Below are 14142 nucleotides of genomic sequence, written 5' to 3' on the forward strand. Positions count from 1 at the left end.
GGGGTGGTCATGTTGTGCTTAGAGGCATATGGCACGTTTCAATGATGGGAAGAGAAGGAAGAAATTAGAGTCATGACCACCTCATTTTATAGCTATTTAGCTAGATGATGGCTTACCTGCAAGTCTGAAAACAAGTAGCTTGAGTGGGATTGATTTAGACAAGTATCTGAGCATAAGCCACCACTCCAAAATATGGCACCTATATACATGGTGTATGCAACAGAGGGGCAGTTTTGGCTGTGCCTCTGTGAAGGTTCCTAGCACGTCTGGTGCCCAAAACCCTAAAAACCATTTTGTGCTCTGAGCTGCTTCCAGTCTTTTAAAGAACAATACAAATATACATTACAAAGCTGTCTGACAGACTTGAATTTTGGCCTCTGTCTCATTGTTTCTGCTAGTTTACCACCAAACTAATTTTAGACTGGAAATCCATATTTTCCTCCTTATATATATCACGATTTTCTGTATGCAAAAGCCAGAGTTTGGTTGTGCTGCAGTAGAGAATTCAGGCAGACTTTAAGCATTGTCAGGAACTAAAGAAATAGAAGATACCTCAAAAGAAAGATATGCTTATAAATGAGCTCTATTCCATATGAGTGAGCTACGTTCCTGTCCATGACAAGAAAGTAGAGCTAGTACCAATACATAGACTTATCGTTGGAGGATGGACACATAGATTAAGCCACTAGAGGGAGATGCAATATGCATTTGGCTGGAATTAGAAGAGAGTGTTTTATACCATAAATTCCCTTACAGCAGTTATAGATAGCATAGTATCAATGGTCTTTAAGTCAAATGAGCAGGGCTTTTAAAATTTTTTTCCTAACATGTAAAATATATACATATATAACAAATAGAAATGTATAATATGTAACATACAGAGGCATAATTGACATTAACAATGTGTTCGAGTCCACGTTCATGCCAGAATATGTTCACATATATGCATGGCAGTTGCTACATGGTTCTTGTACTACAAATGGCTTCATGAGCACAGCTCATAGCTCCCCCTCTGGGTCTTTGTGGGGTGACCAGCAGTGGGGCTGTGATGATATGGTGGCTCCTGGGTAACACAAATTCCTGAATTCTGGATGAAAGGTTGGCAGCCATGGGCTTGGGCCATGCTGCCTCTTCCCTCTATGCCCAAAGCCATCTTGATAATGAGATACTAGGCTTCTTGAGAACCTGTGCGAGCCATGATTGAAGCTGACCTTCCTCTCAGCTTTCCAGGGCATCTGACAGGTGTCTTATAGCTCTTGGGCACATACTTTGTTAAACGGCTTACCTGTTAGGAAGATTACCCCCTAATTTGAGGCATGGTGGCAGGTCTTTAATGGGCGAATATCAAGCACGGAGGAACTGCAATCATTTTGAGTGATAGGATTAGAATTTAAAATCTGCATGACAAATAGGTGAAATGAGCTGAGAAAAACTGGATGCAGTTCAATGAAAACAGAGAAAAGTGAATGCTTCTAAGTGGAGATAATGAACTGTACAAACACCGGATGCAAAATGTCTGCTGGGCATCAGCCCTGTGAAACAGGATCTAGAGGTTACCAAGGTTCACAGACTGAACTTGAGTCAACATTGTCACACGACTGCAAAAAATAAATATTATAGTGGGCTGTGTAAACAAGAGAGTTGCACATAAAAGTCACATGAAGTAATCCTTCCATGCGGCTACGCAAAGACAGTGCTTCTCACCTGATATCCTTGGCACTGTACTTTAAAAAAGAGGTGGGCCAATGAAAGGGTATCAAACGGAGAGCGACAAAAATGTTCAACAGTCTAGAAAATGGGTCCCTTTTGGAAGAACTGGGTAGCTTCAACTAGAAAAGAGAAGATAACAGATACCAAGGATGTGAAAAGTTGCTGCAAAGAGAGAAGGAATTGGTCTCTTTGTCCTCTATGACTTGGACAAAGATTAATGAGTTATTGCCTAACTTGCAGGAAAGGAGATGTAGGGTAAACATTAGGAAAAATCTGTAGGCGATAAATAGTTGGGCAACAGAAGAGATTTCCATGAAAGGTGGTGAAATTTCCATCATTTGAGATTTTCAAGAACAAGGTAAACAAAAGAAGTGAGTTGATCCTGCTTTGGGGGTAGAGAAACAGACTACGCAATCTCAAACAGGACCTTCCAGCCCTACTTCTTGACAGTATGACATATCTTCTGGAAAAAAAATGGGCTTCAGCAAATATTTGTCTGAATTAGAGCTACTTATAAAAGCAGTAGCATAAAATTAGAACTATTTTTGCTGTATATAATCAAATACTCCTGATTATCAGATACTTAAAGATAACAAATAGCATTCCAGAAAAAAATGGTGGAATCGGGAATTATTCAGATTAATCCAGAGACTAGAGTACTGAAGGTGTATAGGGATCAACCTTGTTCTGGCAGGCAGATGAACCACACAAATTAATAAATCCTTTCTTATCTAAATTCTACAACAAGGTGATCCCAACACATTTCTTTCTCACGTAAAAGTAATGGCTTTTTGTTTGTTTTTTGTGTGTCTGATTTGAATTTAAAGCACAAACATCCTGGCACTGCTGCACCCTGGATCTGCCATACATTCTCTGAGAATAAAAGCTCCACGCCTCCCTTGTTTACACCCCTTCCTGGCAAACTCCCAAATGCCTTGAGTCCAATCCAAAAGCACTTCAAACAGAAACCATACGGCTGTGGGGGGAATATTTTTCTTTAACCAAATATTTCTATGGTACAATTAAATAAACATTTTTTAAGGTTTGCTATTAAATTTTATTAGCATCCTACTGAGTAATACAGCCAGTTGGACTGCTCTAAGTGGCAAACAAACAAACAGTATATTGAAACAAACAGAAAACCCAACAGGACATATTACTGGAAAGATTGTTCTGAGTGGGGCAGGCATCATTGGTAGGGCTGCAATGCTCGCAGCTGCTACGTCCCACAACATACGCTCCAAGTTCTGAGGTCTTTTTGTGCTTCCTCTTTTAAAAATAATTATTCATTGTGTTTGTGATTAATGAATCTCTTCATTTGGGGATGTCAGGTTTTGTGGTTCCTTTGTATCCTGCACAGAGAGATTTGTTTAATGAATGACAATTACATGTTATTCCATTGTCTCAAGGAATCAAAGGCATAAAAAACATTGTTTGGATTTTTATTTTTTTTCCTCTTTAAGATTAGTAATGGAATCCAGAAACGTAGACCCAGACAACTTAACTCTGGTGCAAACCAGTTTAACGTTGTTATTAGTTCCATTCAGCCTCCTGGAAGGATTAAAAGGTTGTTTGTTTTATGTTACAAACCTCTCCCCAATTCATGTATGGCTGACACACTGGCCGCCTTGCAAGGGGGCAGCTGGAGGTGGAGGATGGGTGTGAGCACCATGCAATGGCTCTGTTGGGTCCGCAGAGCTCGAGGAGGCCCTGCTCAGCTGGTGCTTGGGTCCCCCCTGCCCAACTTCTTTCCCCTGAAGGAGCCCGGGGGCCAGGTCCAATGGCATGGTTTTGGGTGAGCCTGAACCCCAAACCCCACTGCCACAGGGGATGGAGAAGTCACCCCATGCTTCAGCTCAGCATCATGGAGTGGATGTTCCCTGGGAGGCTGGGCTGTCCTCTCCTGGCAGCCACAGCTGCAAATTTTACTCCAGAAATACGCTGCTCCTGGATGGGAGCATGACTTCATGCAAGCACGCATGTAGGCACCAGGACTGCCGCTGCTTTTGCAGCGTTTCTTCTGTTTGGGCCTCACTTCAGCAAGACTGGAAGTTTGCCCACGTCTGTGGGGTTTTGGCTGCCTCAGATAGATACCGTCCACTCAAAAAGAAAAGTCAATTAAAGAAGAAGAAAACAAACATGCTTTTTTCCTAAAAGCACCTTCATTTTCTTCAGTGTGAATACTGATTGACTGGCAATAGAAATTAAGAAAAAAACAAGAAAAACCTCCAGAACTCAGATTTTAATAAAATAATTCTTTTCTTTTAGAGAGAGAAGTTTCCTCCCCCACCCCCCCATTTTTTTGTCAGAAACACTGCCAGACAGCTGCCAGCCGTAGAACGACACTAAGACAAGCCAACTGCTTTTCAGATCTTTGGAAATGAATGTTGGAGGTACTTTGTTATGCTTAGCTGATTTATCTGGGCACAAAAGGAGCACAGGCACTCTGATGTAGATTAAACAGACATTTTGGTGGTTGAGATAATTTCAATAGTGCAGTCATGGGATTCATTATTTAGAGTTATCCATCAATTTTACGAGCCCAGAACTATGCAAAACAAACAATCCACAGTCTGAATGAATTTCTAAAAAGAAATAAAATTAAAAGAAAATAAACCAAAACCAAGTGAGAAAGAAAAGGAAAGGGAAGGACACAAGCACCTGCATCACATCGTGCTTTAAATTCAGGCTAAGGATTCTACTTAAGGTAATGGTTTGAAGCCCAGCATTTCACAAAGTAGTTTTCTCAGGCACTATACTGACTGCATTGTGGCAGAACAATCTCATCGGGGTATGAGAACAGCGAAAATATTCAGTGCTGGGCTTTCCTGAATTACAATGAGGTGCAGAGCAGGAGCCCTGCTGGAAATCGCTCTGCCGTCTCGGAGAAGAGAGTGGGTCACTCTCTTGACTAGGGGACAACTGCGGCGTCCCACGCAGAACCAAGCTTTTGTATCTCTAACAGTTATCTACTTCCCAGGGGCCGCCTAATTGTCGTTGCCATCAATCCCCTTGTCACCTGCAATTTCATTCAGTCTCCTAAAGGTTTTCCTACCCGGGTTTTCCCTTTGGTGCTACTTTCCCCTCACCAAACGAGCCTTGGATATCTGTCATGCCAAATGCTTAAGCGATCGTTCCAGGACGGCCGGGGAGCAGCAAACTCTTTGATTATAGATGGCCTGTTGTATGTTAGATTAGGTATCTGCTCCACTGTGAAGCTAAATGATACAATGCAGGGGCTGAATAACTCCTTTCAGTCATGGTCTGGGGTTGCTGTAATCCTTTTATTTTTCTTAAACCGTGACTAGCCATGTGTTTTCAGTTACAAGTAAATGCAAATCAATCTGTGTGATGTGGACGTTAGGGAATTGTGCAATTTTCTTTAATTCATATTATATTCGCTTTCACCCACAGGATAACATGTGCACATGAAACTTGGGCCGAGGAGAAAGGTGGGGGGAAAGGCAGGCAGCAATTATGCATGCTATAATTGCTCCCCCCCCAATATTATGGCATGCAATGCATTCGATATGACTGTAACTCCACAGCAGCATGACATTTTAAGCAATGTCAGCATGTGCTTTGCAACTGGCAGCCCCCATGTCCCTCCCCATTCTGCCTTTCCCCACACAGAGCTCATCCACTTTTCAGATGGCATTGCTTACCAGCAGCTGCAACAGCTACGTAATGAACACACCATCCCAGTCATGGGATGACAAGCTCTTGGTCTAAGTTTCAGTCGACAGCTCCAACACGAGGAGATTCAGAATTAGCTACCAAACCCACATCCAGCAAGGGCTGCTCTGACTCCAGGAATGCTCCCCAGGAAGCCTATGGGCATGGGAACTGTAGTCCTCAGCAGTGCTGAGAGAGACAACACTCGAACACGCCCTTCTTAAAGGAATGAATTTTTAATAATTTCACAGAGCAGCTGTTATGTTGACATTTAGACCACCATTTCAATTGTTCTGAACTTTGTAATGAAAGAATAAAAATACAAGCTCGACACTGATGGAAGTAAGGTGCTGTAGCTCCAGTGGTCTGGATGGAGCTGGGCAGATTTGTTCTATCCAAAGACATGGTCTTAGAAATTTTGCATTTTATGCTCCGCTTTGGTAAAGCCTGGCACCAGGACCAACATGCTATGCAGCATTTTAAGGCAGTAGCACGTTCATACTGTGCTTTTAATTCCTTTTAGGAAGTGTGGTGTTTATCTGAGAGCCTAAATCAAATAGTTGAAAAAGGGAAAAAAAAGGCATTCTGGACTGATAAATAAACATGGTGTAACATCTGTCCTGGGCTCACTTTGCTTTGCAGGGGGAAGCACTCACACAAGTTGCTGCAATTAGGTCAGTATCGTGCTGAGGTGTGATAACCTGTAGTCGTGTGAACAGCGCCTGGGGACCCAGCAGGTCTCCTCCCAACCAACATTCCTCTGCTTATCCTGTTAACGTCAAAGCAAATAAATATTTTGTCCCAGTAGTATCCTCTGTTAGGTGGATAGTGAATTTTAGATATTAAATTCTCAACCCACCACCAAAATGTATCTTGTTTTCTGTTTTAAGATGCTTGTGATTCAGATGTCCCCTCCCTAATGCTGTCCTGACTTGGTAAGTCTCTACACATTGGAACAAGGATAATTAGTGCAATTTACAGAAACTGAGTGGGACTTTGTTCAGCTTTCAGTCACCACTGAATTTGGTCCAAGGATACTGCAGTTTTGCATTGTAAGCAAAAGAAACCACCAAATAAAAGTAATCAAAATATCGAGCTCATATTTATTTAATACAGTGATAGGTCTCAAGAGAGGATTTTATTTCCAAGAGCTGAGTTACAGGAAGATACCAACAGTTTTACTGTAGCGATCGCATGGATCAGGGGCGTCTTTGGGCTGACAGGGGTATAAAAAGAAGGTTGAGACTTAAAAGATTTAAAGATAAAGGGAGAAGAACTAGAGCATAACGTGATGGAAAGATGATCTATTAAACAGAGCAGTGGACTTGTACAAAACTGTCACTTCTATAAGAGAAGGATAGTTCACATGGCTGAACAAAACCTGCAATCCTCTGAACAGTGCCTATACCCAATAAGGTCAACATTAATGAACAAATAGTGTTCCAGTGATGCAGGAAATAAATATCTCATGCTTTCATCCAAGGTGGAAGGCCTCAGCTCCTCACTGTTAACCATCTCTCTGGCAGGCTGTGCTCCTTTGTTTACTTAGTGCTCTCCTGTGAATCCCAAGCACCAAGTGGTTCAATATTGCCCTATCCAGTGAGTAATCCAGCGTAAAGTACATACAAGCAGGCTGATTTTTCAGATGGAGCCACACGACAGTTCCTTTTTAATTGCATTTGACATTACTGGTAATGGTCTGTGCAGCTCCATGCATAACACACATTTAATTGTACCTGTGTGGTAGTGATAACACTATAGCATGGTAATTTTCTGTATTTGTAGCATGTGAGAGCCAATTCATTCTGGGTATTTCAATGCAGTTTATTAACTGGGAAGATTGGGTAACTGGAACCTCCTTTATTAAAGTTATTGGCTGCCCTGTAGCAATGGAAATAAATTGTGATAATAGCCAGAACAAATTAGCTTGCATATGAATTAGCCCTTAAACGAAAAAAGGAGGGGGAACTAACCTTCTCTTGGTACATAAAATGCCTTTATTCAGGAAGTACGAGTATATTGACAAATAAAAGCAAGCTTCGCTAAGAAAATAAATTCTCTTTTTCCAGGCACCTTACAACACATTATATGAACTTCAGGGCTGAGCGCGGACTTACACCTCGTGTACAGGCACTGTGGGGGACTAGGGGGACTTCCATTTCAGACAGCCTATACCCCCAAGTGCAGTGCAGGTCAGGGCTGTGTCTTGGGGAGGGCTGACCTTCAAACTGGAAGAGCTGAGGAAACTCATGTAAAGACAGTTCTGGGAACGGTACAGCCACATCAGCTACTTACAGCAAAATCATCAGCAGCAAAATCACCTGCACTGCTCTCAGCCCTAAGCTGGACATGCCCCTGAGTGATGTAAATAGAGGTACCTTTCAGTGGTAGGCAGAGGATCTCTATGTTTTATGATTTACCGTGAAAAATCTCCTCAATGCATGGGAAGTCCATTGTGGCGTAGGTCAGCCAGAACTGACATCAGTTTAATATCACCACCGGTTTTCACTCAGTTGTTTGTGAGTCGTCTGTACCTATTCAGAGATTTCGGGCTGCCTCTCAACTCCCCTGAGGCTAATGGAGAGATATTGGGGAATGATTCATGGAGCTCAACACAGGCATCTAATGCCATCCTAGGCTGTCCTGCCTGGCCCTTGTTGTAACTCCAAGGGGCATGGGTAACCTTCAGTTCATACCTGCTGAACTTTAGGGACATCTCAGACACCATACGGTCTATAAAATGACACTAGATTATATCCTTGGACTGCTCCCCTCCTGACTGCAAGAGGCTGTGAATACACATGTATACAAGGCGCTCTTAACTCCTGGTTGCACAGGAAAATGTCAAAGGATCGATGTAAAAAAACCCATAATCTAGGCAGAATAGGCTCCTTTTTGGTTTTATACATAACTGAGATCCAGAATGACTTCTGACATTGCTGAGTTAGTCTGTATTTTCACTAACGCATGAGTGCAATGAGTACCAGGCTGATATTAAGCAAGTGACTGAAAGCTCAGGCAAGTGGTGTGTGAGCATGGTACTCAGCATGCATAAGACCTCTCCTAGCAGTTCTTGGGAGCTCGTGAAAATAAAACAGGAAAGGACTGATAGGGTCCTTGAGGCCAGGTCTCTGCAAGCACAGAGCAGATTGCTTAGTTCACTGAAAATGCTGCCTGCACAAACCACAATACAGTCCCCAGTGCCCTCTGACAAACAGAAGACCAAAACCCACAGAAATAACACACTGTAAGAAGAGAGCAGGGTGAGCACGACTCTCACTATTGCCTTTGCTCACACCAGCAGAAAATCTACTCAGTGACACATGACCTCAAAAAATGGACATACTTGAAGAGGGGGAGAACGGGAGACAATTGAACCTGCCAATCTCACCTGAAGGAAGAGTCCTTCCTCACCCTGAATTTTAACCCTGAACACACTGCCACCACATACCCACCAGGCTTTGTGGTGATTTTTTTCTGTACCTCCAGGTGGGCCCACACATCCTGTGCAGCACTGATTCTCTCTTTGGGAGAAGACAAAACCACCGAGCAATAGATGTCAGGGGAACCGGCAGCAGCCCTACGCTTAGAGCTGCTTAGATAATTGAGTGCAAAAAACAAGCTCAAAGAAAAAAGTATTTTAAAACGCACAGAGGCCAGGAAGAGTGACCTGTTTGAAGAGGTAAAGACCCTCTTGCAGGTCATTTGCCAGGTAGGGGAAGAATGGGGACTGTTGTGGAAAAGACAAGTAGATGTAGAGAGGGTCAACTGCGAGGTACCTTTAGGCTCTGGCAGGACATTAATGACTCTGTCTTGTTGGTGCAGTGGAACGCATTCAGAGTGCCTAATTTTAGGCTATGAATTGAGGTGTCTGAATTAAAAGCTGGTCTCCTTGAGCTCCCTGGGTAAGTTGAAGACCCACAGATGATACAAAAGCCTGGTGCAACTCAGAGGAGGAGGGCTGCCTCCCTCCGGCCACTGCCCCTTCCTTTCCCCTTCTGGAAGCTGAACTAACTCAGAAAACAGCTCATCCTTCCTGTTTGTGGCTTAATTTCTCTCGACTGAAGTAGCTCAGGCGGTGAGATGCTGAGAGCCGGTGCTGACAGGAGGCAGTGCCTGGCTGGGAGTGGGGAGGAAGGGGCGAGCGTTGCTGCTGTGCCATCGACCATCTGTTAACTCGACCCCATGCAGCCATAGTCTGGGGTGTTCTGAACTTGCCTTTGGAGGAATCTCTTTTTCAACTGACTATATGAGGGAATTTAGGGTGTCTTGCCTCCTATTTCAGACCCAAGGTGACAGTGTGAATACCTTCCCTCCCTCTCCCCTAGCATGGTAATTCTGACAATAGCAGACTAAGGAGCAATGCTAAGAAATAGCACAGGTGTTTGTCTGTTCTTGCTTGTTTCAGAGAAATTGGCTAGGATTAATTCCAGCACAGTCTACCATCACTGCCACAAATCCTTTTTTTTTTTTTTAATTACATCATGAAACAAATGTCATTAACAGGCCTGAAACTAATTTTCTATGAACAAAGACAATTAAATGCATTTGTAAGAAGCAAATGCACAAGGAATGAGATGTGAAATCAAACTTAAACTGGTGTTGCCTGTTTTCTCTTACATGACGGTTTGGTGATCTGCATGAGCATTGGTTTTCTTAGATCACTTTCTAGCTGTGTCCAACAGGGCTACCTTTTACCTATAAAGCCCCTCAGCAGCGGTCACTTGCCTAAGATTCAACCCTGTAATAAACAACATCATATGTCCTTTGGATTGGCAATGACTCTTGTTCCATTGCCTCAAGTGGGGGAGACCCTTACCTTCCCACAAAATGCATTTTAGACTTGCCATCAGGCATGTTTTTTAGCCTGACTTCTATAGCAAAGACTATAGCATGGCCACTGTGTCTTGCCAGTCCTTCCCCTAGTAACATTTGGCCACATTCAAGTAAATTTGTCAGATGGACAGAGCATCCTAAAAGGGTTGTGAAAGCTGGCGCTCAGACAGAGATCAGCAACTCAGATTAGTGCTATATGGAGAAGGAAAGGCAGTAACCACTCAGCAATTTATTTGTTCATGCCAAGGGGGGGCAGCCAATTTGCAAGTCAGGGGTGTGTCAGATGGCCAATTAGCAAAAATGCAGTCATTTGCCTGCTCAACACATAAGTGGATGTAAAAGGTGAATGGGGATTTGGAGAGAGGGAATTAAAAATAGCATCAGTGTTCTGTCCTTTGAGGAAGCAGTGTGAATTGTATGCAGCCAACTTAAAATTATTCTTAAAAGCAAATAAAAGTACAAAGGCTCTATAAGTAAAACATATTTATTCAAGCATCCCAAGCATTCTAAAAGGAGTTTCTGCATGGAAGAGTCTGTTGCTGTTGTATGCTGGTCTGGAATGCTGAATTTCTACGTTTAGGTGGATTTTGCTAACTTTACATTATTCCAGGGCAGGAAAAAAAACCCCAACACTATTTAAATCAAGTTTCTTTTCACCCAGAATGTGATTATGGGGAAGGGGAAAGTGGTAGAGTGGTGTTGAAGGGCTGTGGATTCTGCCCCTGGCTCTGGCAGTTACCTGCTTTATGTATGGTCTCAGGAAAGTTGCTTCTTCTCCACGTTTTACCTGTTTGGTCTGTCTTGCCTTATTAATCTGTAAAGTATTCAGCTTAGGGACTGAATCTTTCTATGACTGAACAGTGCCTTAGCACAAAGGGGTCTTTGATTTCAGCTAGAACCACTAGCACAGGTAAACTGCAAATTAGAGTAGAGATTTTTCAATATTTTAGGTATAAATCTTTTCAGAGGAAATTATGAATTTGAAAAGGGAAGGGGTGGAGTGTCAACAACATTGGTTATATATTTGGGAACACAACAGTAGAAGGGACCATTAGCGTTGCTGGTCTCAGTTGATTTCTTCCATTCTTTCTTGTTGAAATAAATTATTTTTGGCCCAAAAGAAAAATCTGTGCAATTCAAAAAGTGCCTATCAGGTTGTGAGTTTTTTTCAGTCTTCAGGGTAACATGGGACCATATTGAAAGTCCATAGCTGGATTTTGCAAGCAGGCTCCTGCCCAGCCTGTTGAGAGTCTTTTTTTCCTGAGCTTCTGAAAACGTTCTTTGCAGGAAATTGCAAGATCTGTGATTTTGCTTATGCTGTTTTGAGAAATTCTGCCAATCACAACACAAAACAAGCTCCAGAGAATGACCCCTGCAAGGATTTAGCTGGGTTGGCTAGGTAGGGATCTCCAGAGCAGTCTCTAATACTGCAGAGTAACATCATTGTGCAACAGATGATAATCCAGCCAGAAGATATTAATATTTAAGGATATAGGTGGAGGCTAATGTAAGTCTTTTATTGGTATTTTCAACATTGTAAATGTTAAGAGACCCTCATCTGAAGTCTGTTTAATACCTCCTAGCATCAGGCATGGTATCATCACATAGTGCGAGATATTCCCTAGGGCAAAGAGCTTCCTCCAAAAACTCAAAAGGCTGACATAGCACAGAATTGACCTGGCGAGACGATAACCAGAGCAGGGATTGACTGAACCCCAACTTCAAGAATGCCTAGTTTGCACAGTCAATCAAACAAGACTTTGCTGCCTACCAGTAACCTGGGGAGGATTGCGAATCCAGGCTCAGACAGGGAAAGCTCCATGCAGAAGAAGACAATGTTGGCAGGGTACCCTTATTAGCAGTCTCAGGAGGCCAAAGGGTCAGTCTTACTGATCTGCTTGCTAGTCCCCTCAGAAGACAAAGGAGTGCTTCATCTTTACTCATCACCTCATCCAGCAATGCTAGTTTCAATTTCATGCATCGCCCATTTTTCTTAAAGCAAAGATAAAATCTTTTTTTTTCCTTCTTTTTTTTTTTTTTTTCCCTTCAAGAAGATTTGAGAATAATGCTTAACTGGGGCTTCTTTAATTTCAGAAATTGGTTACTTGGAGTGAATTTCAGTTTGCTCAGTCTAGGGGAAAATCCATGAGCAGGAGAAATTAGTTTTCTGAATGGCAAGAACAAAAATGAAGTCCTTTATAAAATAATGCAAATTATGTGGTCAGATTTTATTCAGAACAAAACAGAGAAGGAAACTGGTATCAGAGTGCCTTTGTGCCCCTCAGGTGGGTCAGAGGGACCCTGAGGACGTTCTGAGTCTGCATCGCCCCTTAAAGCAAAGATAAAATCTTTTTTTTCCTTCTTTTTTTTTTTTTTTTCCCTTCAAGAAGATTTGAGAATAATGCTTAACTGGGGCTTCTTTAATTTCAGAAATTGGTTACTTGGAGTGAATTTCAGTTTGCTCAGTCTAGGGGAAAATCCATGAGCAGGAGAAATTAGTTTTCTGAATGGCAAGAACAAAAATGAAGTCCTTTATAAAATAATGCAAATTATGTGGTCAGATTTTATTCAGAACAAAACAGAGAAGGAAACTGGTATCAGAGTGCCTTTGTGCCCCTCAGGTGGGTCAGAGGGACCCTGAGGACGTTCTGAGTCGTTGCCTACAATTCCTTTTCAAGGCACAAATTCTCCTCTGATATAACATGGTGCTACTTTCTTTCATCTGCCCACTTTTTCTTCTGTTTGCAATGGGGATACTGGGGTATTTTGTGGTAGGAGGGGGACTTGTGCCACTTGTCTGATATAGCAGTGGTGGAGGGAAGGCATTTGTTGGGGAGAAATTTATAAACTGACTTGAATCACTGCTCTGAGATCAAAAAGTTTTCTTTGCCTCCGAATTCTTTTTGAGGAAGCTGAGGTACTGGGCCTCAGCCTTGCCACAAAAATCAACATCTTTTGAACTTCATTTCAGCAAATAGGTGCAAAAGAAGGTAAAAAGAGGAGAGAGCAGAATATCGAACGTAGGTTGTTAAGTTGCAGAACGAAAATGAGAAACTGTAGGAATTGCTGAACTTCCAGTACTCCTATTCAGCAAAAATTATACAGTGACTTAAGTGATTAGCTGTAAAAATAAACATGTTCATTACAGAGCAAGGGGAGGTAAAGGAAGTCACCCCAAAACAAGAGTAAACCCAGGGAAGAGCAATCCAAACAATATTGTTACCATAAGAATATATAAAGCTCTCTGGCTTAGACCTAAAATAGGCAATTTAACATAACAATTTCACTATTGTATGTATTTCTGCTATAAATCATTTCAATCAATAAGTGAGAATGCAGCTGAAGAGGAAACATTGTTTTTACAATAGAAATTGCTGCCCAGTAGTGGAAGCCGGAGAATGTCAAAAGTTACTTTTTGCATCAGTATATGCTGTACACCTTAATCAGCAATTGTCTCTGCATGAGCAATTTGGAGATTTTATTAAAAATACATTAATTTTTAAAATGGGATATTAAAAAAGTTAATAGCATGGCACATTATTGGTAATAAGAGGAAAGGAAGGACAGACATACAGAGAAAATGGCTATGGGAGACAGAAGTTCAGAGGAATGAATATGCTGGTTTAGCTGGCTTTAACATTGTCCTGGTTTCGGCTGGGATAGAGTTAAATTTTCTTCCTAGTAGCTGGTACAGTGCTGTGTTTTGGATTTAGGATGAGAATAATGTTGATAACACCCCGACGTTTTAGTTGTTGCTAAGTAGTGCTTACACTAGTCAAGGACTTTTCAGCTTCCCATGCTCTACCGACTGAGAAGGCTGGAGGTGCACAAGAAGCTGGGAGGGGGCACAGCCAGGACAGCTGACCCCAACTGGCCAAAGGGACATTCCATACCATGGGACGTCATGCTCAGTACATAAAC

This window comes from Aptenodytes forsteri, unplaced genomic scaffold, assembly GCF_000699145.1.
Source record: "Aptenodytes forsteri isolate BGI_AS27 unplaced genomic scaffold, ASM69914v1 Scaffold193, whole genome shotgun sequence".
Taxonomy (NCBI): domain Eukaryota; kingdom Metazoa; phylum Chordata; class Aves; order Sphenisciformes; family Spheniscidae; genus Aptenodytes; species Aptenodytes forsteri.